Source organism: Neodiprion pinetum, chromosome 3 (genome assembly GCF_021155775.2).
Source record: "Neodiprion pinetum isolate iyNeoPine1 chromosome 3, iyNeoPine1.2, whole genome shotgun sequence".
NCBI lineage: Eukaryota > Metazoa > Arthropoda > Insecta > Hymenoptera > Diprionidae > Neodiprion > Neodiprion pinetum.
The window spans coordinates 40521811-40546200 of record NC_060234.1 but is presented as its reverse complement, the minus strand read 5'-3'; the positions used below and the strand labels follow the sequence as shown (position 1 = coordinate 40546200).

The 24390-nt window shown below is 40.2% G+C and overlaps 2 protein-coding genes across 3 annotated transcripts in view; one reads left to right on the top strand and one right to left on the bottom strand.

The window, feature by feature from the left end:
• LOC124214519 (uncharacterized) overlaps window positions 1–18894 on the bottom strand; it is a 278457-nt gene extending 259563 nt beyond the window's left edge. The window contains exon 1 of the mRNA XM_069134330.1: window positions 18876–18894. The gene's annotated coding sequence lies outside the window, so the exon portion shown is untranslated. The remainder of the gene's footprint in view (window positions 1–18875) is intronic.
• The window catches only part of LOC124215676 (uncharacterized), a 310475-nt gene that overhangs the window by 169138 nt on the left and 116947 nt on the right, over window positions 1–24390 (top strand). The window lies entirely within an intron of this gene.

Genomic DNA, 24390 nt, shown 5'->3' with positions numbered 1-24390 from the left:
TAAGTTGCGCCGATTTCACCGTCACCCTGATAACCTTAACTGTGTTGCAGCACAGCTGAGGCGTTCAGATGATCGTAAATTCCAGCCTCGGCACTTCCCATACACGCAAAATTATTGGCGGTGTGGAGAAATAGTCGATACCGATAGAGATGATAAATGAGAGGGTATAAGGAAGAAAATTGTTACGCGAAGACTGTGATGACGAATGTTTTTACTCGTCTTGAAAAGAAATTTCTAACGACGTTTAGGTTTCACTGAATAAAGCCACTCGAGAATTAACTACTTGATAATTTCGCAGGGTTCGGTCAATATATTTTCGTTCGTTGGGCTTGTGACGTATAATATATGCGCTGTGAAGTGGCAACACCATGGGACTTCCCCCATAGATCACTGGGACCTTGTGGGAACTCTATACAACCATAAATACACGCCATAGAAGCCTGTGACTTAATCCGTGAGGGTATATCTGGACGTGATGTTTGTTTGTCAAGGTTTAAAAATTTATGGATCAGTCGCGGGGTTTGAATTTCGGGTAAATATTTATCGTTTGTAGACGCTTTTCCCGTGACTCTTGTCCTTTCAATTCATCACGACGTCGAATGTGCATTCCTGTTTTTTGTTCTATCATTTTTTTCATTCACAGGCGGTCCAATCCTACGAACTTGCGAGGAAGGAGGAAGAGTTATAGCGAAAAACGTCGAGGCGTTTCTCTTCGACGGTTGTATTCAATTTCAAAGAGCGCGTGGACGAATCGTCATAATATTGTGTGAGTTTAAGGTTGAGACTATAGGCAACCTAACCGCGATCGTATTTTTCCTTCTTCTTCTCGCCTGTTTTTTCTCTCCAATTTCTAAGACCGCGTAATCCTCCGTGTCCGCTCTTTATACTTTCTTTCTTTTTCCTCGCTTTTCCCCACACTCGATATACTTTCCCGGACTTGTGTGCGTTTTTTCTCCTCATCTCCCTTATCCCCCATCCCCCGATCTCCCTTTCCTTTTTCACCTCGATCCCACGTCAGCGCAGGTCCGAAAATAAATCCCCTAAGCGGAAGGGGATTAATACGTGGCCCAATTAAGAACGATGGTGCGGCTGATTGTGAGAGACGATAATTTATAGGCTACAGGGTTTTGCTGAAAAAATGACCGATAAAGGTCTTCGATACCAGGGCCAGTTTTCCTTGCCTCTCTGTCATCATCGTCATCGAGAAAATAAACAAGGAATGACCGCGCGAGGACGAAAAGGCAAACATGGCGACGACTCGTTCGGTTGAACCCAAAAAATTAAGCTCTCGGAAACTTTTAACTGGATCAGGTCCGAATGGAGACCCAAGTCGATATAGTGTGGTAGAAAACGAGAGAGAAAAAGAGGAGAACTCTGATGCCAAGTCACTTATCAAAAGCAGGACTGTTTCTGTCGTATATACACTAGCTACGAAGGTCCAACAAAGTATATCTCACTGAGGGAAGACAATTCTATAGACGAACTTGAAGCTCAGCGACCCTCAGAGACGGTTAAAAAAAGCAAGAAAACGGTCGATAATGTTGATTATTAGTACCGGATAAATTTGAAGTAGGAACGGAAGAAGGCGGACGTGTTCGTTTCGTGGAAACTTGGTGATCGCAGTCAACGGATTTCTTGGCATGCTTTTTAAGGCCGGTTGGAAAATCGCGGAATACTTATCCCAACGCGGATAATATGTATACCGTCTAAGTAGTTTAAACATGAAACTCCACTCGAAAAATCCTCCCGACTAGATGCAGAGCTCTGCTGGATCAGAAAAAGCACCACCCGTCACCAGCACCAGCGGCGTGCCCTCTCTAGACAAATACTTAAACTCAGCTGCTGCTGCTACTGATGCTGGGGACTGAAATCCGTTTCCGTTCCGTTCGCGGCAAATGTTTGCACAAAGTCGCGGGGAAAATCCGTTACCATCTAAGTAAGCCCTCAGGAAAAGGAAGGGACGCAGTGTCTCAGTCCACTTCTTCATTTTTCCTTCTCAAACTTTCGACTCAGGATTTTTTCATCCCTTAACGCTACGCAGATTCGTCTGCAGGATGCAACTCTTTCCGTCGTATCTCCTTTACGGTTACGGTCTTTGAAGAACACTATTTTTACTCCGGAATGGAAAATTCTGTACAGAAATTTGTAACGTGTTTATGGCTTTAATGAACACATTCAACGTTCAGACCATTTTCTGAATGGGTTCGGACGATAATGTCTATCAAAATTTCGTACGTCTCTTGATGAGTGAGTCGTGAGAATGAAGTAGATCCTAATTACTCGGATCTGTCAGTTATGAAACTTCAAATCCGGACAATTCTACCAAGTTTGACAAAGAATTTTTACAAAGCTTGCAAACAAATTACGTTCACACCACGAGCTTAAGAGATTGGAGAAACAGATGTGTATTTTTGCAATAAAGAATTCGGTGGATCAGGTTTGTTCGGATAATTTAGATCCACTGAAAAGTGGTAGCTCTAGTATAAAATAAGTCGATGAACCTTCCGGAGTGTTGTTGAAGAATTGTTTGTGCCTCCGTGAGAGTGATTAGCCTGATTCGATTTTCCATTCTTGCGGTGATTGGACCATAATCGAATTGAATCGCGATTCAATGTGAAACACAGTTTTTGCTTTCGCTCTTCTTTCTCTGTTGGTTTATATTCCCAATCTCGAGGTTTTTCCTCGACTACACAACGCGAGCAATCTATTCAGCAAATTTTGCATCGGACGATTCGTTAGAGGGAATTAAAATTTGCGGGACCTCCGTGGGACGAAAGATTCGCGCTAATTCTCGACGTTGTACACACGAGCCGGTAATCGCCCTGGCGAATAATGGGGTGTAAAATTGAATCTTCGATGCCACGAGTATGGAAAGAGCGGATTGTCGGTCCTCGGTAAATCATCGTCATTTTATTTCTCTTGGGATATAAAGAGAATAAAGATTGGTTCGCGTGCTCGAAGCTTTTCGAACCATTTTATTCACGCGGGGATCTAGAGAATCGCGGATAAGGATGAAATGCTCAGATTTACAACGAACGATCATGCAGCCTTCATACGTATGGGTGTACCTGTGCATGTATGTATATAAAATATATACATATATATAAAGAATTACCCAGTTCCTTATAAGGCAGCAGGGAAAATAGCACCGACGATCGGAAAATTGATCGCCGAAAAATCCCCCCATCAATTCGCCCTAAATTTCACCCACGTAACCCGCGGCCCTTCACTAAATCACGCGATTCAATACCAAAATATTACAAGTGCCGATGCTCAATTCTAACCACTCGACAGGATAAAGCAATCCTTCGACAGTTACGACTCGGGCACACGAAAAGTCCGCAGGGGATGCTTGGAGAAGCCTGAAAAAATTTATAAGAGAAAGAGTGCGTGCAATCATCGATGTGCAGAATTTCAGAGAGTGAAAGTTATGACCCTCGTGACAGGAAAAAGTAACTCGGGAAGATTGAAGACCAACGTGTGCCCGAGTGGGATTCTGTTTTGCGCCGTTAGAGGAGTCGGCGTAAACCGTTATGGGGGTGGAAGCTAAGTGTTTGATGCACGGTTGCCTCGTGTAGCAGCATCCTTCCCTTCCCTTGGCCTTTCATGCCCTCGTTTTTCGTTGGTTCGTTCGTTCGTCCCCCTCTTTACTCCCTCCCTTACCGAGTCAGAACTGGCTCTTAATTTCACAACATCCACCCGCAAGTAAGTCCCCGTCAACTTTCCCATAGCTGCTGCACTTGCGTCATGCGGGGTAGACACGGGGTCACGAAAAGAGGGGAAAAAGTGAGCCGACGCCATATAATTGAATTATATAGGAATTACCGTCGAGGTGATTTGTAGGGGTGGCGGTATGTGAGGCGGGGATTAATTTAAGACATAACACTGAGAGAAATTTTTAGTTCCGGTTACCGCTCAGCCCTTAACTATTTTCATTTTTTACCATGATCGAAAAATACAGTTCTAGGGAGAAAATGAAAATTAGTTTTCCAGCTGTTACCGGAAAGTCTAGTATCCGTTACTGTTCTTTCTCATTGCGATCATTGTTGCGATATTTTCTTGCAACTGTTGCGAAAATTTAATGCTCGTGCAACGATAAATTGACGTTGAAGCCTTGTTTGACTGAAAAAGTAGAGTAAACCTCACAAACTGATTTTGCGTTGCAATTACCAAAAACGGATCGACGATAGCGCAAAATGGTTAGGCGTACCTCGTTTTTCGTAATTCCAACAATATTCAAACAGTTTTTTCAACGATACCTGTGTTACTAAATTTTCCGAGTTACTATAATAAATGAAATTTTTCTCAGCGAATACACATCTTTTGTCGTGACAGTTTCCAGCGTATGGATCATTCGTTGACCATCGGAAATTTCCGCTTCGTGAATACAAGACCAGATTTCTCAAGTTTTTTTGGAACGTAGTATAAAGTATAAATCGCAAAATCTCCTTCCAACTCGGACGCGATTTACAAGTGAAAAGAAAGCACCGAGTTCCGGTAAATCGTCTACTTATAACAGGAGAGTTTCCAGGGAAAAAGAAGATCAGCGGGACGTTTCCGGGAAGGAGAGAAGCCGGTGGAGTAATTCGATTCCAAGTGGAAAAACAAGGTGAAATATCAGCGCTGTCTCGCCCGCTGCTTCGTGGCTCGGGTCGCGATCATCGACCCGCTAATTTCAACGATACATTTGAATTTCCCGCCGCTGCCTATCGCACCATTCGCCCAACCGCCGCGGAGTTCCATTAGCTAATTACTTGGCTGGGATCGAGTGTTGAGTTGTTCTTATTTCGTCGCAATTTATGTGGAGGGGATTCCCCGATTCGAGAGGCGGGGAGGCTTTGGAAACGCGTCCAATTTTTAGCCGATCGAGAAAATGAGGAAGAAAATTATCAGGCAGGTTTCAAAATGCTGTGACCGAAGTTGATAAGATTGAAATTAAACCGCTTCGATATTATTAACACGACGAAAAAAATATTTGAAATTCACAAAATGAATTCTAATCCATTATCCGACTTGGATAAATTAGAACTATATTTTGAGATCTGAGAAATCAAACAATTTCGTGATTTCTTCATTTTAATCTGTTTATTTATTTACTCGAACTTGAGGGATTATTTCAATAAATTTACACTCAAGAGACGTATGTTTCATTTTTCAAATTGAGACATCATCGCTACTATCAATCCTTTTCCAACACTTTTGTTTGAAACTTGAGATTAATTTGAAATCGAACTTGCAAACATGAACATGATTTCCGACTTCTGTACGGTATATAACATACACCATACGCCAGGCCGCCAAGGGACATAATTTTTATGCTTTATGTACTCAGCGAGCAAAGAGAACCCTTTGTTTTCATAAACCGTTGCGTGGCTTGAAATAATCCACCGAAAATCAGAACAACGGTACGTTATACGAATGAAATATACAGAGTTTTATCATTTACACCGTAATTAGTACACCCCCCTGGAATTAGTATTGCCTTTGCAACAGTCACAAGTCCCCATGGAAAATGGATTTGTGCCACACTCACCGTACAGTCGCCCATCTATCACGAGGTGTTAATTAATTTTATTCAACCTCGTGCCTGCTGCGTGTGATTTTCTCAACGATAAGAAACTCACGCGTGTCTCGAGAAAAGTATACGTAATTAAATAATTACGATCCGATTATCTGATCATTATACATGTAAGCTAAAATAGTCAGAATGACAGAATATTTAATCAAATTGTTTTCCACTATTTCTGTTTCAGGTGAGTGACAAAATTGGTAAATCGAATGTTCGAGTGACTCTAAGGGTTCGTATCCCCGGCTCAATTACAGTCTGCATGCATCAACGGGGTAATTTTCAATATTTTTTTTCCCTCCTCCTTTCCGCCAGGTTGAAACTTTGCGTAATTGAAAGACCGACTTCAGGCTACCTTACACCGACTCGGGGTAATCGAGCGATAAATAATCCAATACGGACTTAAAAACAATCGAGCGCCTGACTTTCGAGGCAAGGGTTGCGAAAAGCGAATGGGGTTGCAACGCGGGCAGCTTCGTCAGCTTAGTAGCCACGTATATGTATACTTACATCTATACAATCCAAAGAAAGTCACGAACGGAATGCGGACAATTTTCTTCGGATCGTCAGGAATATTTTCAGAGGACGTGGGGAATTTGAGAGTCGGCGCGACATTTCAAACTTACGATTTCGAAGGGGGAAAACCTTATTTGCAATATTTTATACACTGTTGCGCGGCCGGTCGCCGCCGTATTTTATTGCGGAATAATATTGCCCCGAATTTATCAATTGAACGTGAGAATGGAATAAAAAAAAAAGAAAAATTCTCCGGCCACATTTTCAGCTAGCGGTTACCCGTTTTGGAAACAGTCTCGTATCGTTCTCACGTTCCGTGACGTCACGACTCCCAGCTTTTAACGAGCTGTTTATTAAATACTCTCGAGTTACACTTGCTCTCTCTCCGCCTGCGTTTGTGGACACCGTCGTATAGAGATAGCGCGGTAACCGTGAGAAATGACTTTTCGATGAACCAGCTTCGTCGTTATCACACGTAAAAAATACTCCATTTATTTACCGACTTCTCGCTTCACTGATACCCGAAACTTATATACAAACAGTCGCCTTGTCTTCGCCTTCGCCTTGAAGTAACATTTTATATTTTCTTTTCATGCGGCACGAATTTTTCGATATTAAATACAGCTCAGTGTTTCGTGGAAGTTACATTTTCCTAATATTTTTCAATATCCGTTTTGTACCAGCTTCAGAGATCTCCGTACTCCCGTCCTCAGATTCATAAATTAACACAAATTTTTTTTTTACCTGCTCGTATAATTAATCTGCGTACGCGAAGAAGAAGAATAAGAAGAAGAAGAATTTTATCGAAGTGAAACGGTGTAATAAAGACATATTTATACATGTATTTATACAAGTTACCCGAATGAACGTCACGTTAGAAAGATACGTATTTTACGATCTATGGAATGGTTAAGGTGTGATGCAAGGATGGAAACGATAAAAAAAAAAAAAAAAAAAAATGGAACAAGATCGATGAAGGTGAGTTTTGCATGAGTCGGTCGGAGTAAAAGTGGCGGGCGAAGGAGGAGCAGGAGGGATCGGGGCGTAAAATAAGGATAGAAAAAAGCGAGCGAGAACACCCCGCTCCTTAACTTCCCTCCTTGCCGCGCTTTTCTTTCGCTTCTAGTATTCCACGGGAGTCACTCAGCTCCCTCCTTCACCCTCTCGCTGTCAGGCCGCACCCCAGAGACTCTAACGAGTAATGTACTCCAACCTCGCGGATTTTATTCTTCTTGCTTAAGTGTTCGATCATTATCGTGTGGCGGCAGAAGTTTTAACGATTACCAGCGTCGGGGTTTAGAGCGTAGCTCCTCGGCGACGGGAAAACTCACGGCTATACCATCATCTCCATTGTCTCAGCAGTCTTGACGAAAATTTCGGCTCTTGAATAGCCTTACAGCATCATCTTGAGATCGAAGTCTCTTTTCGCCACGAATTCTTTTCCATTTCGAACGTGAAAAATTCCGGAAGGGATTAAAGAATTTTGCTCGGAAGTCGGCGATTTTTTCTTTTTTCCTTTTTTCTCGTATTTTGCGCGTACTCTTCGCTCCTATTTATTCTCACTCTCTCGGTTTCGAGAAGGGGGGATAAAAAGTCGGATAAAAAGTGTTGTTAGGGGGGAGAGGGTGAAGGGACAACACTTGTGCCGCTGCCGGATAGAATAGTTTGGGTAGATTTATACACACGCCTTTGAACTCTAGCCGCTCCCTAAACTCGCTCAGACCCGGTTCTCCCTTCGGGCTGGAAAGGAAAAGGGAAGATCTGAAAGGGCCCGACTGATTCTCAAAAGCCTTTTTGAGCCTCACTAGGCGGAGCGATGCGCCTTCGTAAATTATCCCGACTTTATTAAAATTGGGTTATGAAAGTGATGATGCGAACTTTTCATCTCGGATCTTACACCTCAAGCGGAGCTGATCGTTTCAGAGCCCAATCAAGGTCCGCAAAACTACGGTTGGAAATTTTATTTGATTGTGAGAATGTTCTCATCATTGATGAAAATAGTTCGATTAGACAAAGTTGGAAAGCTTTTATTGATTGGAACATGTTCTTTGTAGATTATTCAGACGTTTAGTCACTCAAGACTTGATCAGAGAAGATTCGTCATTCGAAATTCAATTATGGTTAGACAGTCGCACGCTACGTATTTACCACGTAATTATAAGTACATTTGTAAACTGCGAAGATTTTTCGAAGAATAAAAAATCATAAATACTACAATTTTTAATATGTAAGAGTTTAAGATCGATTTTGGATTCCAAATCCTTGGGCTTGAGCTGGGCTAGCCTATGGTAGTTATACGTTCATTTAAATCACGGTATTTCCGTCTTATCATTGAAATATCTAGAAACACTCTGCGCGAAATATTCGCGAATTGAACTCTCGACACGAATTCACCCTCTCGATCAAAGATGAAGTACCAGGCTTAATAATTCGCCAGGTCGCCCGGAATATCGTCCTGCACTGACTTATGGTTCAAGTTTTCGAGTCCCGTGCAATTTGGGGAAAGCGGCCAACCCCCGTTTCAACCCACCAACGCTTAAAGTTTTCGTCATCGACGAGCGTGTACTGCACTCCACCCCCCCGTTAACACCGAGGGGGAAACGGAGTCCCCTCGTTTAATTCATACCATCAACGCTTTAATTATCAGTTATAAATCATATCCAGGCTCGTGATGAAATTATACTCCATAACCCCGAACACTTTGGTCTTTCCAACGACCGTCTTCAGACAAAAACCGTCTAAGACTCAGCTGGATTTACGTCGTGCAATATCCTCAAAGAGTTTGCGTGAGGTATTTTCGTAAAGGGCCGTCAAGATTTTGGAAAACCGAAAATTCGATAGAGACTTTGAACAAGAAATTTCTTTTTCTTGTTTGTCGTCCAATTTTGATCGCGTGTGTTCTCAGTTTTCAAGAACTAGAAAATCCAGAAGAGGATTGTCGGTTCATAGAAAAAGACATTTTCAATCCGATGACACTATAAACAGAACCGTATCAGAAACGTTTTTGTTGGATTTTTCTCCTGATTTAATCCTTCAGAATATCAGGCTTTGCAATATCCGCGAAGCAAGCGAACTCTTGGCGTAACTGAAAACGCTAAAGTTTTGCGGTATAATAATCCAACTTTTGTACATCGCGCCTTTTATACCCATCAAGGCCCAGTAACGTGGGATGAAAAGTTGGCAGGTGGGTGAATAAATCGTTACCTATATTCCGAGCCGTGTTCCGAAGCAGCGTTGGCAGATGGGAGAGGATGGAGAGAGTTCGGCGACGGTCTTGAAAGTTCATAAAATACCGGGCGCACTTCGTCGAATCGAGCGAGACTGCCTGTACTTCCCTGTAATCTAGGTTAGATCAGACTTTGAATCCCCACTGTCATTTCCTCGGGAATTCTCGGGCAGCCCTGCAGCCCCTATTGTCTTTAGGCTTATCTCGGCTGACGGTCGAGAGGCAAAAGTTTCGTCGTTCCTGGTTAGGAGTTGCATCGTCGGTCCGTGAGGGAGGCGTTGATTTAATTTACGCGGCGAAAACGCAGCGGCACCTCAGCTACGGGTGCGAAACGGCGATTGATCTTTCCGTAAAATTTTTCTATCCAAATAAAAAACTGAGCTCGCTCGATCGGTTCGAGTTTCGGATCGGTCGACTTGCGCCAATAGAAAATCTTCCACGAAATTTTCAAAGGGCTTAGGTGGGTGCAGATAGGGTGCGAAATCTGGGTGCAACGCCAGCGTCGTAGCTAAACGATTTTCAAACTTAGATCACCGTCCCGGATAACGACTTTCCGAAAGCCTCTTCCACTCCTCTACCAAAGCTTGCATTCTCACCGTTCCTTAACTTGGACCTCGGATTTACGGGATTTTAAGAACCGACTCATTCGGAGTCGCCAATGGTCCCGAGATTTCTCGTTAACTCAACGATCGCTAATGCGGGCTTAGAAAATCGGTGTATTGGTTGTTTATTTATTTTTTTATCAAATCAGAGACCCGAGATACATTCTATAAATAGTGTTTAAATACTTCTTGATCCACGGACATCGACCTATTAATATTTTTGAGTATGTGTATGATTTCGCGTAACATTTGGTGGCAGAAGTGGGATGGAAGGAACGAGTTCGTCGATTCTAGTGTCAAGCTTGAGACAATTGATCCCAAAATTCCCTTATTCCTATATTTCACCCTCGTTCCTAGCTCTTGACGCAAATTCCGTTTCCAATAATATCATAGCGATCCCTGAGACAATCTCCTAACGCAGTAGCAATCTAGGCATATATTATTCCGAGCTGGAATTACTATAACGCGGATGAGGAGACCCCTTCAAATCTGTGCATGAATAATGAACAATATTATAATCGAAGGTGTTCTCGAAGCGATTAGCCTGCATAATCCGTAACAGTAACAAAGGCAATCTGAGATCTATGCAAATACAATTACCCACCATCTCTGCAGCTTCCTGGCAACTGGGCAGCGGGGTGAGGAGGTCCTTATCGGGTCGTTCCTCAGAGTATCCTGCAAATGAGCCAGGATCATCCCGAGACTATGTTAATGTAATGGTGAGCCTTATCCCGCGAGATTAGCGCCTGGATCCCGTTTTCCGTTTTTCCTTCCTTCTTTTTTCTTCTTCCTCTTCTCCCGTTCGCACTTTTTCCGCCATCCATGAGGGTTGCTTGTGCTGTTTCACCCCGTGCATTCTGCAAGCTCGGGAAAGATTGATCGCGCGAAATATCCCGCTCCTTGAACTACAATTGCACGATAAACACTGTGGTTATTGTGCACAGTATTGAACATGATTTTTATGAGATGCGTTACGGTTTCTACATTATTTCGAAACTGATTTCGGTAAAGACTCTAGCGAATTGGTTTCCTTCGTCAGTGACTATTTTGAGATCGATTCTGATGCATCATTGTGCAGGAAATTTCTTCATTCACTTGGTCTAGAGTTGCCGATTTTGCGCGCTTGGTTCGATTCATAAATCACTGTTTGTTATTTCACGTGAAGTGATTTCTTATTGAACTTTGCGGTACGAACGTGTGTGTTTGAGCTGGTAACCTATTTCGGTCGTACGGTATAAAGCTCGCTCCGTTTTTGGTACATCTTTGAACCTGATTGTTTATTGACAACTATTGAGGGGTAAAAAAAGGTAAAAAGAAAAAATCAAATTGTTGATTACACGTTTTTCTGCATTCCTCTCGAAATTCTCGAAAAGGTGTGTAGAAATTCCGGATTCGCTGTAAAATATTGATTTTGCACTCTTTTTCTCGTAAAAATTCGATTCAAATTATTTTGCTCAAGCCAAATTTCATTAAAACTAGAATTTGTTCGAAATTTTGATGATAATGGTGTTTAATTTCCCTGTTATTTTATCGTTCTTTTCTCTCTGTATCTTACGTTTCTTCTTTGTACTACAAATTCCGACCGCCTTTTAATAAGATCCAATTTTATTGATAATAAAAACTCGTCCATCGAGCGCTGATGGTAAAAAAGACAACGAGCATCTTTTCACCGCGGAACGCGTTGTATGCTCGACGAGAATTTAAAATCGGTTGAAATACGAATCGGAATAATTGGCGTCGTCTTTGCGTTCAGCGCTCTATAATGCACAGTAGCATTTTATAGCCAATTAAACACAGCGGAGTATAATTAGTGCAGAGTATTCTGTATCCACAGCTGTATAACAAGTCTAATTATCTCAATCCACGCGCAGCTTTAATTTCTCCTTCCATCCGTCAAAGGCTTAAAAATTTGTACGCGGCCTATTTTGGGCCTTTAATGCCATATTTTTTGCTATTTCGTTCTACGATAGAATGTCGATGAAATCGTTTCATTGATTCCCTTATAATTTGGCTGAGTAAAAAAGTTCTTTAGAAACTGATTCACAATTTAACCGTACAAAAAATGAAAAACGAAAAAAGGAAACTGGAAATTGTTGATAAAAATTTCAGACTATTCCGATCGGTTGATTCGAAATTGAAACTTGAACTTGTCGACGTTCATCAGCCACCGGATCTCGTCGCCAAATTCCCCTTATTCGAGAGACGAATCACACTCGAGGATGTAAGAAGAAAAGGGAAGATTTCTGAAGCGTGATTTGCTGCAGTAGACTTTAATCTCAAAAGAGAAAAAAAAAAAAACAGGGAAGAAAGAGAAGAAGTTGCGTTTCGACCCTCGGACTTGGTATTATCCCAGGGTCGTTGTACCGCGAACAGGAATACCTAAGCCGGATTGTCATTGGTCATTGGGTTGCGGAACGCCTTGTCCGTATTTATACGACGACTCAATATAGGCGTATAGCCTTTAAATTAAACGGCTATTTTCACCAGCCATTTCCTTATAAATCAGTCCCGCGAAGCCCGCTGATGCACTTGTTACAGATTTATTCTCTTCATTCCGTATCCCGAGTTTTCCGCAAGGGGATTTTTACGCCCCTCTAAGACCCTCGGCTAGACGCATATAATTCCCGAAAGCTCCAGGGGCGTAAATCCGGAAACTCCGTTCTTCCATTGCGAATGTAGAGCGAGAAGATTCATCGATTACGAGTCTAGAAAATGGGTAACAATATCGAGAGATTAAAAGTTCAAAATCATTTTCAATTTCACTGTAATTTGACAATATAGTTTCAACCCGCTTGTACGCTTGGAGAAATATAAAATTTCAGTATATTATTAGTGCAATTCTCTCTACGTGGAAACAAATAAAATTTCAATCTTCAAACAAATTCTCTCCCAATATATTCACGCTCGCACTCTTAAAATCAGTTTTACACTCAGCGCTGCACTTCGCGGTCTTGAGCCGTTCAATCTTACCTGCACGAGTCTTGCTGAAGCTGATTTAAAGAATCGGTCACGTAGTGCAAACGTCGTTCAAAGTATACACACAACTCTCGTTCACTAACTTTACTGCCATTTTCTGCATCGAATTGACGACCTTCTCGTTCGGGTTTAACTTGCTTATAATTAAATTCAGGTGCACGCGTGATGTTTAAATACATTATTGTATAATTATCGTTCGGTCCGTCGCAATGTTTTTTTTTTTTTTGTTTTTTCAAATCCAACTAACGTGACATAGAATTGAGATAAACAAAATGTAGCTTCGGTTTTTTTTTCTGGAGTCGAACGGCGAGTCTTACAATAAAAAAAAAAAAAAAAAAAAACTCTTGATTTGTCGTTTGTACGCGTTCAGTTGCCCAGGTGAAACAGACGTTTAAGCTTAAATTTATTTCGCATTATTGAGTATTAACTCTGAACTATGCCACCGCAGTATGAAATATGTTCAGAATCGCGGTGAAGCTTTCCTAGCCGCGACGCGAAGTTCCGACCGTAGAGAGACCGCCATATCCTGCAAGCGTCTCCTAGAACCCCATCGATTGGCCGCCCGCAGGACCTCGGTGCTACGCTTGAAGTATGCGGCGTATTCCTGAATTATGATGTTTGCTCCCGCATACCGTCACCGTCTCCAGCTTTCTTCCCTTCCGTTATTTTACCGGAATTTTAGGATTTCAGGCACATTAGGCGTCGTTTTTTCTTTACTTTATTTTATTTTTTTATTCGTTGTCGGTTTTTTTATTCGATTGGGTTCAGTTAGGTTAGGTTATATGAGATTATATTAAGATGGATGCGATTCGCTCATCGAATTCTTCGGTTAGAATTTTTTACCTGTTTTTCTGGGATTATTAAGATCCAGTGTCGAATCTTGTACTATCAATAATTTGACGGTTCAAAATGGCGATCGAAGAGGCTTTTATTCTGTACGACGAAGATCGTACATCATGTCGAAACTGATGTAAAAAATTACTGCGGACCATAGTGGTTCATCGATAAAAAAAAGTAGATTTGAAATTTTTTCAATTTCAAATGTCTCGTTTGAAATTGTTACGTTGCAGTGAACAATTATTACCCATATAAAATTCTGACGAATAAAGCTTGATCGAAAACTATGACGATATAATTTTGAAGACAAAATTAAACTTGGTTATAAGCTATCGAAAATCACAAAATGGCGAACTAGAGGTTAAATTTATCACTGATTTATAAATTCTTTCGTTATTATTATATCTGAAAATAAGTGAAAGCTGCGGCATGTTCTATGAAATTTGAACCATCGTAGCTTCAAATACACCGAATATCAGAAAAATTTCGAATTTTCCGCAGAGATTGACGAACGAATCTTTGTAAAGTACGTCTCCAGGGACACGGCACTCCGTTGAAACTGCGTTCGGTTCGTCGTCCGTTGCACCTGGAAAAGCGTGAGCGTCCCGATTCAGAGGATTCGAAATAGCGGCGAGTTCGCAAATGGAGCTGTCAGGTGCACTTGACGATCGGTGGCCAGCCTCTCGCGGCTTCGGAGTTCCTTAAGATAGAAATACATCGTACAAGCTAACCACATAGGTATAAAGGAAAGGTCCGCACGTGTATTTTGACAGACTTGAGCGGAACGAAAGGGGGGGATGGAGTAAGAACGACCGGATGTCTCTCTCCGTTGGACGAACCGAGAGTCACCAGATGTGAGACCGATCCCGAGATAAGGGCGTCGGAATCGGAGGCTGGGAGCCTTGAGAGTAGATCTGAGATGCGGCCAGCTGTGCGAGGCATCCCCAGAAACCCTCGGGCTGAAGTCCACCTTTCACGCGTCGCTGGAACACTCCAGAAAACACTGCGATGGGTATGAGACACCCATCCCACCTCCCTCGATGTCGAATCTCATCCTTCACTCTCCGTTATCTCTCACGTTTTATTTTCCACCCCCCCATATCAGACGAGATTCGACTTTTCACGTTCAGCTCCAATTAGATCCACTGCATGACACTGCAACGTGGCAAATCGCTTGGCTTTGATCGGACGTGTTTCGTGGCTAAGAAAATGGTTTAGTTACCCAGCGAGTGTTTACAACAGTTAATGATTGTCGTTACATTTGAAACGGTTGACTCTAATTGTCATACCTTAGTAGAATCACATAACTGCCACACTGGGTGAAATTGACCCCAGCTCGAAAAAAGTGACGTACTGCTTCAACAATGCGTTCTAAACATCTAAGAAAAATATTTCGATGTTTTTTAAGGATAGCAGAAAAAGCTCTCTCGGTCTTACTGACCATTATTGACTGTTTAAATATTGTAAAACAGAAGATTTCTTTTTTCTACAGAATTGATTTTAACTATGAAATTTTATTCCTGAACTTTACGAGGAACTTGAAAAATGTTTGGGGTCAAGTTCACCCAGAGTGATCAGTTAAGGGTAACAGTGATTGTCCTTGAGAACAATCTTTGTACTGCTTTCCATCGCATTACATATTTTCGTTCATTTCCAGCGTATCCGTATACATCGGTATGTAATGTTAAATTTGATTTCAACCGAATTTAAAGTATTGGAGATGGTTTACAATGATTCACGGATTACACTAAATCGCAGGAAACTACAGGAATTCGCTGAGAATCGTGACTGAATTCCAAAACCCACTGAAAATTATTTAGACGGTATACATAGTACGAAATCAACGAAAACCATATAACGCTATCAATAAACCATGAAAATTACTCGAATCAGTGCCGAATCAATTGTGATTTTTGTAATCTACTGCAGGACTCTCAGCGATTTTCATGATTTCCAATGCTAAAATGTTTTCGCAAGTTATTCGCAATGATTTTGCATGATTAGATATCTATCAGAATTTATTCCGCACGATTTCGAAGAAGATTTAACAATGTGAATCATCAAATTCACTTCGAATCACAATCCGGCTTCCAGCCTTAACGTCATTGCGATACCGAGTCATCAACTTTACGAGCGAATTAATCCCTCAGCACGAACACCAAGCTATCACTCTACAAACGAAATGCACAATGAAAAAAAGCACCTATTTTGAAACTCCAGTCTGATCATGATAAGGAATTCGATACTGTACCATGATTATTTCATGAGCTCGTTATAAAAGTAGGATCCAAATGTTAACGAAGAAAAATATAAGAGTACGTATCAATCCACGACTACTTGAGTCATTTTCTTTTCACACCGTTTCACGTCCTGTCGCATGGTAATTTTTCCCTCGATATGATCGTCACAGAAATACCGTTGTTGCGTAGATAATATAATCAAAGATGTACAACGTACACTTATCCATAGAACATATCACTTAGCATTTCCTCTCCTTTCGTCGTATCCTCCGGGCTCCTAATAACCATGAATAATCGAGGTCATTGAACGTACGTGAGATAGTTACCAGAAGACGCAACTGGGACACAATTACTTTGATCCCCCACCCCCCGCTCAGGATTCCACCACTCGAAAGAAATCAGGTATACACACCGTCATCAACACCCGCGGTACGTAATAACTCATATCTGGAAACGTCTTACACGGGCACGCGGCATGTGGGTGGACTAGATATGGGGGATGATAGAGGAAAAAGGAGGGCGGAGTTTTCCCCTGGTGAAGGTGGAAAACGGAGCTCTCTTGCAGGCGGTTTCAGGATATGCTCCAGAGCTCGTTAGGCTATCGCGAAAGAGGGAACGGGAATCCGGGACACGCGATCCCACATCCGTATTCCTCCGTGCAGCGGAGCCTCCGCACCGCACTGCTGCCCCACTTTAAAAGCAGGGAAAAATTAACAATTCATACGGCTGGTGCGGGTGGCGCTACGCACACGAGGAACAATGCCGAATACGCCCACCGATCCAAACCTGGCACCGTTTTCACAGCGTAAGCCCGCGCCTCGGAGTTTATACCTTGCAGATATTAAAAATCCATACCCATTGTTTACAGCTCACCTGAAACTCTTGCCCTATGTTACTTTTATACGAATACCTACGTACGTCTATAGAGGATATTTTTTCTCCGCTCAATGGGCGCTCGGCAGTGTCCAGATTAAAGCCTGCGAAACTTGCAGACCGGAAGTTATACTTTGGTATTACACGTCGACCTACTATCTCTTTTTAGATCTGGTTCTACGGGTCAATTGGTTGAGACAATTTTTGCAGACGGACCAGCGTGTTCAATTGGTTATAAGAATGTAATGAATTTACGAAGCAAAATGTAAATTTCTCAGATATTTATTCTTGGATTGTCTTAATTATGCTTTTATCACGGTGCTCATACACGTGATAATTATTGTATTGTTCGAATTTCACAGTTTGCACACCAAGCTGCAAGCAACCACGAAGTAATCGATAGTCTAACGAAGACTTGGTCGATTTAATATTACATATGCACATGTCCTGAAGTTTTCTTTTACTAAAGCTCGGGATCAGTTGAACGGTCCGCACTTTTGGAGGCACAGTCTCAGCGGACGAATATTTAACCCTGCATAACAGTCGTGGGGTATTTTTTTACTTTAAAAATACATGCTGTGAAATACCGAAGGTCCATAGCTACCCTTTCCTTAGCCTGCATCATAGGGTCAACAACCACCTTCAGACTCGTGCAGTCGAGTGGCTCTGCAGGAAAAAGCATTTCAGACGATTGCTTCAGGCGTCAAAACGAATTTTCAACTCGCGCTCTGTATTTATACAACCCTTTTAAAAATGGAAAGATTAGGCAAAAAAAGCAGTTTATACTGACAATCCACATTCATAGATTTTTAGTAGTAAGTTGAGAAGTTATTCTGTGGCGAGAATGTAAGAAAAAAAAAAAAAAAAAATCAAATCAATATTACACAAATCAATATGAAATTTTGTAGACCTATTGGAGGTACAGTTTTACCTACGAATTTTATTTCTATTTATTCCCCTAAGGAGAATTTACGGCAAAATGAATTCCATAGATTTATTTAAAAAAAAAAAATATGTATACGTTTGATACCTTTTCATGAGACGTTTAATGAACTTTTTTTGTCAATTTTGAAGTTTGATTCAAGTATTTTCTTCTTCGTTGAACGTTTTTTCTTTATTTGTTACCAACGATGTTGAAATTTGAGGAAGTTTTTAGAACGACAGTTTCAACAGTATTTCATTTCATACGTGAAATCCGAAAAAACTACCTAGTCGGTTTGAAATGATATGATAGAAAAGTGTCGAAACAATCTACGTTTCTCAGCTGTGATAATTCGTAGAAAATAATAAAAAAAAAGACGATCTATTCTAAACGAGCGAGGCTTAATGATGTAGACGTGTACAGTCAGGTGAAAAAGCTTTGCAACAAGAACGTGATAAAACAGAACTTTAAATAATGTCATTAAAGCTAATTTAGTTACATCCAACTATCGAAGTTCCGCGATGGAGGAGAAAATGTTAATATACTGAAATTCAATTACATAAACCTCATTATTTTCAACTAAATCATAGAAATCTCATTATTCTACCATTTCATCGAAAAATCTTGCTTGTCCGATTAAAACCAGGTACTTATAGCTGATTTAGTTTTTAAATCAATTCTACACGGATGGTCTGAGACAAATTGAGATTACAAAAACGTATTTTTAGTTGAATCGCAAGATTGACATCTTTCAATTATTACGATTGTAAGTACCGGATTTCTATCTGACGACTAACGAACTCAAGAAACAATTTGTGTCAGACAATTTGTAGGAAATTCATTTACGAATGAAACGAGTTTGTAACGAATTCCAATGCCCCTTAATGCTATCGCTGTAAAATATTTATACACGTCGTCACGAGTTTCCTCTCTTCGTTGTGCGGTATGTGCAGGCAACCAGAATCCTTGCGAATACGAAAATGACCGAAGGTGGATCAGCGCGTGTCATTTTACAATCGTAAATACAGTATTGCTTTTCCTATTTATAAAATTTTTTAGCTAATTTCATTTTGCCCCCCCCCCCCCCCTCTGGCTGTAATTAATTAAAAAGACAAACCTTATAAATTATTTATGAATGGCATCAGAGAAATTACACAGATTTAACGATGAAAAAATAGTGGACCGATATAATTTTTCTGAAGATCTGGATAACAGAGTGTTTGAGATTGGAATTCAATAAGATCACAGGGACTTTTTTGAATCAAATATTCAACTTGATCAGCTCCAGTTGCTTTGTTTAACTCAATTTTGTTCCGCCACGATTTCGATTCAATAAATTTTTGACCTTATTATGCGTCCTATTAATCCTCAAAATACTGTATGCTAAGAATCAGTGAAGATTCTTTTTAATTTTCGTTACTGTAGAGAACCTGGTTTTCTGTAAATCTCATTACACATTTTCGAAGTTGACGTACATATATCTCCAAGTATCAAAGTCCACGTGTCTCAAATCAAGTAATCGAAAAAGAGCTCAGCAGGCCCATTCTGTACACAATTCTGAACAAAAACACTTTAAACACATTGTCATTTGGCGCAGAAATGAAGAAATGTTACGGATTCTACGAAATCGCGATAGTAAATTCGAAGAATCCACAACGCGTGACGCAAACGGTTGCGAAAAATTTTGCAAAACATTCCCATTAAACGGGAAAAGCAGTCGGCGAAGGCACCATATATAGGTTAAGGTCGGACGGACGGGTGTCGTATAGTATCGCGGGATGAGAACAGGGCTCGTAAGCCGTCGGACACTTCCAATTCCTCACGTTGTTCGCTTTGAAGACGAGCAACAATACAGGCTGGGAGCCTTCGGGCGACGTCGGTAGCGCTTGCGCCAACCGGCGCCCGGCGTCGCGACGTCCGTCGAAAGCTCAGAGCTTTGCTACGGCGTCGGGCGGCAGTTGCGCGGCGCGCGCCGTCACACACGCAAGCATATCCGTCGTCATGTACCGAAACTCAAGCTGAGAAACGCCGCCGCTCTGCTCGAGACGCGTGTCGTGACGTCGAACGTCAAACGGCACGTCAAGCTCAATTTTTCGTAACCGAACCTCTGAGTTTTTCTCTTTCGTTTCCCTACCTTTTGGTTTTGTTTGCTGGATGATTTTTTGATTTTTTTTATTCTTTTTCTTTTCGTTTGTTTCTTTGTTGTCTTGTTCACTCCAAATTTGAATCATATTTTGATTGATTGCCTACGCGGTGAAAGTTTTCGACTTATCGCATAACATCGAGTCACGAGGGTATGAAAAACGTTGTGGAATGTAATTGAAACTTTATTCTGACCGACGATAAATCGCTTTTGTCGTTACCGTTAACACGATAAAATTGTTACGGAGATTCTAGGAGAGAAGATCCACCGACTTTCGAGTTTATATAGTTTGAACATTTTCTGTAGACTCTGATAACGATTGAGAGAAAAACGAAATTCAACGCAAATGGGAAAGAAAATCGTGACGTAATAAATCATATTTCACATGCTTTGTGTAATACTTGCAACTGTTACATTTTCCTTTTTTTTTCTTCTTCGTTTCCGTCTTATTCCGTATTTTTCTAATGAAATTTGGAATTAATACCGTTATAATAACGAAATGCCAAAATTTTGCCAACATAAAAAAGACACGCGCTTAAAATGGCCAAAAAAATTACGCGTGCCAAAAGGACGTACGATGTGCTTAAAAATGTTTAGCCTTTAATGAGAAGAGAACTTTTGAGGTTGTGCAGGAATTGATAAACGACGGATAAATAATTGACATGAACTTTTTTGTAACTGATATCAATACAATTATTATCGTTATTTTAATTTTTACTCTACAAAATGAAGGAAAATCAACAATCCCATAGACTATGATATCGGGATACGTGGCACGTTTTTATTTTCAAACTTCACGTGCAAAGTATCTGAAGTTATCGGCAACAAGACACCCGAAATTAACGAAACGTAGCAAAAAGCGGATGAATTAATTTCGAATAATTTATCCCCAAAGTGAATGAATGAATAAAATGTTTATTGAATAATAAATTGGCTGTATAAACGTGAGCTGATAATTATTGTTGTGCGTTAAATAATTTATACCTCTGTTAATTAATCATATCGGTTTGTTGCACTTTATTGTACATCAGCGTGAACATGTGTGATATACAACGCATTGATATAATTTGTTATTACAATATCGTACAATCACGTGATTAACCGGCACGTGATTAAGTCCAGAGTTAATTTGTTATTCGTAAAAAATATTGCTTACGTTTTTGATCATTGGTGCAATGTTAATTTGCACCTGCTTGTTGAACGTCGGATGTTCCGGTTTCGGTTACTGTGAAAAATTTTCGTAAAACTGTACAGAAGAAAAACTGACTCCCAATCAGAAATCAAATTGAGTTACGCTTCCGGTATTAACAATAATTGTTGTGTTCTTGTGTACATTTTGTAAAATATAGAACAGGCATTATATAAGCAATATCAAGACCACGTGATTTGGAGTTGAAACCTCGTTTAATATTTTGTGAAAAGACGTTTTTTGTAAATCGTAAAAGAACCAATCGTCACCGATCGAGCTTAAACTTTGAATAATTTACACGCTCCGGACCACGAGTGATTACAATTATTCGAAATACAAAAAAAAAAAAAAAAAACGGGAGCTAGAATGGATCAAACATACTCTGAAAACATATCATAAAAGTGCGTGGAGTAATGATAGTTTCGAAATATCAGTGATAAAAAAATTAAAAAAGAAAAAGTAAAGAAACCGCAGCTCAAATTTCATATCCAACTTATCGTACTGCAAAAAGGAAGAAATAGCAAAAACACTATGGCTAGTGGAGGACAGGAAGGAAAGGAGTCGCCAAGGTATGAAAAACGAGAGTATAATTATTCATAATTCACCCCGGGGTGTGTGTAATACAAAAGCATACATGCGACTGCCGATCTGCGATAAGAAGTTTTCATTCATTTTTTTATTATTACATTAATAAAGAGTGAAATAATAATTAATCATCTACCGTCCGGACGTGTGTGTATGCTGTGCAGATGATTTCCAGTTGATTGAAATTCTTTCTTTCGCACAGCTGTTGATGCAGTCGTCCGTTGGGTAGAATAAATTTCAGTTCGCGGAAGAGATAAAATTGATTGGAATAGAAAAAAAGCCAGAAAAAAACAAAAAAAAAAAAACAAAATTCAACCGCGAAGAGTTATAACGGGACAAAAAATTGCTGAACCCGCCCACGTGTCCGCGGTTTCGATGCATACCTGAAAGCGCTGCAGTTTTTAGTCTACCCACATGTACGCGACTGTACTTGCATTCTGCTGGAGTCGATACAGGTGCATGTGTTGTTTCTGAAGGGATGTGCACGCAGCGTAATAAAACGACCGTCAGAACTGCATGGCACGCATTGCAAAAGCCCCGCGTGTCACGGTGCAGGGTTCCGTTTTATATGCATCTCTATGTACAATGTGCACACATATTTACACGAGTACATATTTATCCGTCTTTGTGTACGCGGTACTAATCGATGCACACGCGAATCGGCGTGACATCGCAGAAACGTGACTGCAATTTCTAAATACGTATAAATATGTTTATATTTACGCGCGTATTTGTGTTTGTACGCCTGTGTTAGGTTCGTTTTATTATACGTAAAGTTTGAATGAATAACTTGTGTTGTACGGATGGATGGGTAGGCTGGTAGCTGCAGGTATTTTCTACGCTATACTGCCAATTTTAAATTTCATGCAAATTATGTTATACGCTTTGGCCATATTTCAACCGCGCGCGTTTTCGCTACCCTGCTGAAAACATCCGCGGAGTTGTTTTTTTCTTATCGATCTCGAATTCGTTTGTGATTTGAATTTGGAAGTTTCAGTCGTGCCGTGATATTTTTCTGCGAATATCGAAACGATTTGAGGGTTGTTATGAGTCGTGATGTTTTGTCGACGGTAAGGTTTTGAAAATTCTTCAACATTTTTGCAAGTCAAATTTAAATTTTATATTTATTCACCCTAAAAACGTGAATCAGATTATTGTCAAGTAATTAGAAATCGGATCATTTTTTTTTTTTTTTTTTACGAATCGTAGAGTACGAACGTATGGAATGTGATGCATAATATAATAGATATGCGCTGTATTTGCACAAAAGAATGCCGTGTGTGTTTTCGAGGAATAGAGAGTTTCATTATTGGAAATACCGATCAAATATTTGCGTATGCGTTGATCAGATTTGGATGAAAGAAAATAAGGAGAAAGTAAGAGAAGAGACAAAATGCAGGTTGCTCCGTGTGTATCTAAGATTCCAGGACGGTCTGGCGTCCATAGATTGTTCGAATGGAAACGCTCAGAGAGAAATAGGAAGAGAAAGAGAGAACGCGGAGAGACGAGAAACGTGATCGACAAAACTACGGAGTAGGAGAAAAAGTCGTGGACGAATAGGAGCAAAAAGGGAAAGCGAAAACGAACAAACGGACATAAAATCAAAAGCGAAAAATAAAAAAAAAATAAAAATAAAAAAAAAAAACATTAGTATTCAAAGACTACAAGAAAAAAATAACGCAACAGAGAAAGAGAAGAACACCCAGATGCGGTGTACGAAAATGACAGTCCCGCGGGCAAACTTGCTTGTGCGGAATTTTCGCTTTTCGGTGAATATTGAAAGCGGAAAAATAACCCCGGATGTGTAGAAAAGCGTCCGACAATCAAAATCAGAGAAAAGTCGAGAGAAGTTTGGTTGATTGGAATAAAGTTTGTTTCATTGGATGAATTTTGATTGAAAGCTGGTATTCTGATTGTTTGATTCGAACGATTTTTATTCGAATGAACGAATATTTCAGGGCTTCTTCGTTGAAAGAATTTTTTATCTCGAAAGCTCAAGATTAAGCTCTGTCTTAACGAATTTCACAGAAGATTTACGGTTTGGGTAATGAAAGCTCGAAAATTTAGAGCTTCATTTTCATTCTCTCCCCCCTTGGTTTCAAGCTCAGAGCAAACTTTTTCTGCTTTTTAAAAAAAATCAATTTGTAGACGCATTTTGTAGAATATTTTTTTTCGTGGTAACACTATATTTTGTTGAATATACGAAAATTAATGACACGATTGCTTGAAAATTGCATGAAAATTTAACTGAATAAAACATACTTATAAATATGAATTTTCGATTTTAATTCAGTCGATTTAACGAAATTATACTTTTCTCTATGGAATTATCAAAATATTGAATACCTTCTGGTAGATTCAACCAAATTTCTTCATCGTACAGTTCACCAAATCTATTTGATGGATAAAAATTAGAAGAATTTAAGCAAGCATGAGAGCTACTAATTGATTGCCATTATCAAATAACACGTTGCATCGTAAATCAACAAAATTTTTCGTTGAAATAGCAAAAATACTTTCGATGACTGATCGAAAATCCTTTTTCGTAAGAGAAGTAATATGAGCAGTTATCAGTACGACCTCCAGGCATCCGTCTAGTATAATTAGCAGAACTAAATCATTCGCTGGTCTGAAACCATTAAATGAACCTGCTAATTCACAATGTTATATTTCTTTGCTGTTGTTTCATGCCACTCGTAATTCATGTAGCATAAA